Consider the following 3499-nt stretch of genomic DNA (forward strand, 5'->3'; position numbering starts at 1 on the left):
TTTTTTTTGTTATAATTATTCAATCACTGTTATACAAACGAATCGTTAGTCTTTGCAATTAGTAGGAAAAAAAAATCCAGAAAACAGACGTTTTTTAAAGATTTATATTTGATGTATCAATTACTACTAATTTTTAATCAATAATATTACAACACATTGCGTTTCTTGTCTTCTGTGTAGATTCGGTATTTTATGGCAGCAGCTTCTATGACAGAACTAATATGGTCAAATTTATGAGGGAAATATGGTGAGTTTCTTTTTTTTTTTGTTTGTATTTTCTTTTTTATATTTAAAACATCGACAATATTGTTGGATTGAATAAAAACTTTTTTCTTTTTAACAGCAATATATTTTATGAATTTATTAATTTATTTATCGGGAATTGATTCTGAATGGAAGTTAGTGTTTTGCAGAATAATGACAATGATAACAGAACAACAACAACGACAACTATAATAATAATAATAATTATTATAATAATAGTAATAAAACGAAAACTATTTCTGCTACTGCTACTAAAAGTAATATTAAAAATAATTGTTTTAGTAGTAGTAGTGGTGGTAGTAGTAGTAGTAGCAAAAGTAGTAGTATTAGTAGTAGTAGTAGTAGTAGTAGTAGTAGTAACAACAAGAGCAACAATAAAACTAAAAATACTTCCACTACTACTAAAAGTAACATTAATAATAATAATAATAATAATAATAATAATAATAATAATAATGATATTAATAATAATAATAATTGCAGTAGTAGTAGTGGTGGTGGTGGTGGTGGTGGTGGTGGTGGTAGTAGTAGTAATGACAACAACCATTATATAATAACCATAATAATAATAAAAAAATAACAAAATAATAAAAATGCAGATGAATAAAACTTTGGAAATATAAAATATAAAAACAATAATACAATAAAAAAAAACCAAAACGAGACAAAAAACAAAAACGTAACAGAATTACAACTAACCTACATAATAAATTACATTTGATCTTGCGATCAACAAAATATTTGTTTACATATGTACTGGTCTATATTTGTAGTGTATGTGCTTGCGAGTGTGTGTGTGTGTGTATACAGGAAAGACATGTAGGTTAGGAACACACAAACATACACACACATGCACACAGTATATACTATCATTCACACTCACAAATACATACACGTACGCACACTTATGGACACAACTATATGTATACATGTATGTATGCACATGTGCATAAATCTACATAAATCTGAATATATAATACTTTATATTAATATATATATATATATATATATATATATATATATATATATATATATATATATAAATATATATATATATATATATATATATATGTAGATATATATATTGTACATATGCATGTGTGTGTAGGAGTGTGTCTTTATACACGTGCACACACACATGTACATATATTCATATATATATATATATATGCATATGTATGTGTGTGTATATATACATATATACATATGTATGCAAGTATATTTGTACTATGTATGTATGTATGTATATATATAAATATATATATATATAATATCTGTGTTTGTTTGTGTGTGTGTGTATCTAACACATGTGACAGGGAGAGTAAAACCTAATGATTTACAAAGAAAAGTAAAAAAGGAAAAACAAAAAAAATTGCTCAATAGAAAATGAAATCTCTTTGAACACATTCAACTTTCATTATGATATTATACTTCTCTTCCAGAAACTTCCAAAATATGTTCAAATAAATCATGGAATTATTTGCAACACTGAAGAATACTTTGCGGAAATTGATCTTCCTGCAACTTGTAACAATTAACAAACTATTTGGGCTTTCGTTGGTTATGTTATGTAAATGTGATACATGGCTTCTTTGTGACAGACGTACATACATCAATGGGGAGTCTAGTTGTGACTCATCTATTTTCTTTCTTTGCAGTGTTTAATATAATCATTGTTGTCATCGTTGCCATAATCCTCACCGTTGTTATCGTCATTGCCATCATCATCATCATCATCATTGAATGTCTATGTTCCATGCTGGCATGGGTTGGACAGTATGACAAGATTCGTTAGGTTCGAAGTCTACCTCGTGCAACAATGTCTGCTTTGGCATGGTTACTACCATTTGATGCCTTTCCCAATACTCTTTCACTTGTTTTAGTCATTTGACTGCGGCCATGCTGGAGCACCACCATTAGTCGAGCAAATCGACCCCAGGATTTATTCTTTGTTAACCTAGTACTTATTCTATCGGTCTCTTGTGCCGAACCGCTAAGTTACAGGGACATAAATACACCAGCATCGGTTGTAAAGCGATGTTGTGGGGACAAACACAGACACTCAAACATATACACACATACATATATATATATATATATATATATATATATATATATATATATATACATATATACGACGGGCTTCTTTCAGTTTCTGTCTACCAAATCTACTCACAAGGCTTTGGTCGGCCCGAGGCTATAGTAGAAGATACTTGCCCAAGGTGCCACGCAGTGGGACTGAACCCGGAACCATGTGGTTCGTAAGCATGCTACTTACCACACAGTCACTCCTACGCCTATTAAAAAAAAATATGGAACGCGTCACAAATTTACGTGTCATCCTTGCGCAGGGGCCATGCTAATCCTCTCTGTATCGTTCCAATTTTAGAATATGTACCGCCAACCATTTTTCAATATGCATGTACAGGGTGCTCTTTTGCATAGCACCAGCACTAGTGAGGTCTCCATGCCATCTGAAAGTGCAAAATCTCCTTTGACTGAGCGAGAGAAGAAGAGAACAAGAGACAATTCTGTCAAATTTGATTATAATTTTAGCGGAATTTCATATTTTTTAATTTTAATATTTCATTCAAAAAATAAAAGGTTCATAAATGCAGGTGTGACTATGTAATAAGAAATTTTCTTCCCAACCACATGGTTCAAGGCTCAGTCCCACTGTGTAGCACCTTGGGCATGTCTTCTACTACAGCCCCAAGCCAACCAAAGCCTTGTGAGTGGATTTGGTAGAGGGAAACTAAAAGAAGCCCATTGTGTGTGTGTGCATATATATATATATATATATATATATAGCAATAATAAAATAGAGGAGAATATGTGGTATCCATCGACTTGCAGACAGTGTATTTAAAGAGTACAGCAGGGTTCGCCACCATCCCCTGCCAGAGCCTCGTGGAGCTATAGGTGTTTTCACTCAATAAACACTCACAACGCCTGGTCTGGGAATCGAAACCGCGATCCTATGACCGCGAGCCCGCTGCCCAAACCACTGGGCCATTGCGCCTCCACACACACACACATATATATATATATAAATGACAGGCTTCTTTCAGTTTCTATCTACCAAATCCACTCTCAAGACTTTGGTCGACCCAAGGCTATAGTAGAAGGCACTTACCCAAGGTGCCATGCAGTGGGACTGAACCCAGAACCATGTGGTTGGGAAGCAAACTTCTTACCATGCAAACTTCCAAGACGTGAAGGAAGATTTTGAGAC

At 32.9% G+C, this 3499-nt stretch overlaps 1 pseudogene; it reads right to left on the bottom strand.

Annotated features, from left to right (window-relative positions):
* Positions 1-2570: 2570 nt before the first annotated feature.
* LOC128251016 (U6 spliceosomal RNA) lies at positions 2571-2669 on the bottom strand (annotated as a pseudogene).
* Positions 2670-3499: the final 830 nt, after the last annotated feature.

This window comes from Octopus bimaculoides, chromosome 27 (assembly GCF_046866305.1).
Source record: "Octopus bimaculoides isolate indiv1 chromosome 27, ASM4686630v1, whole genome shotgun sequence".
Taxonomy (NCBI): Eukaryota; Metazoa; Mollusca; class Cephalopoda; order Octopoda; family Octopodidae; genus Octopus; species Octopus bimaculoides.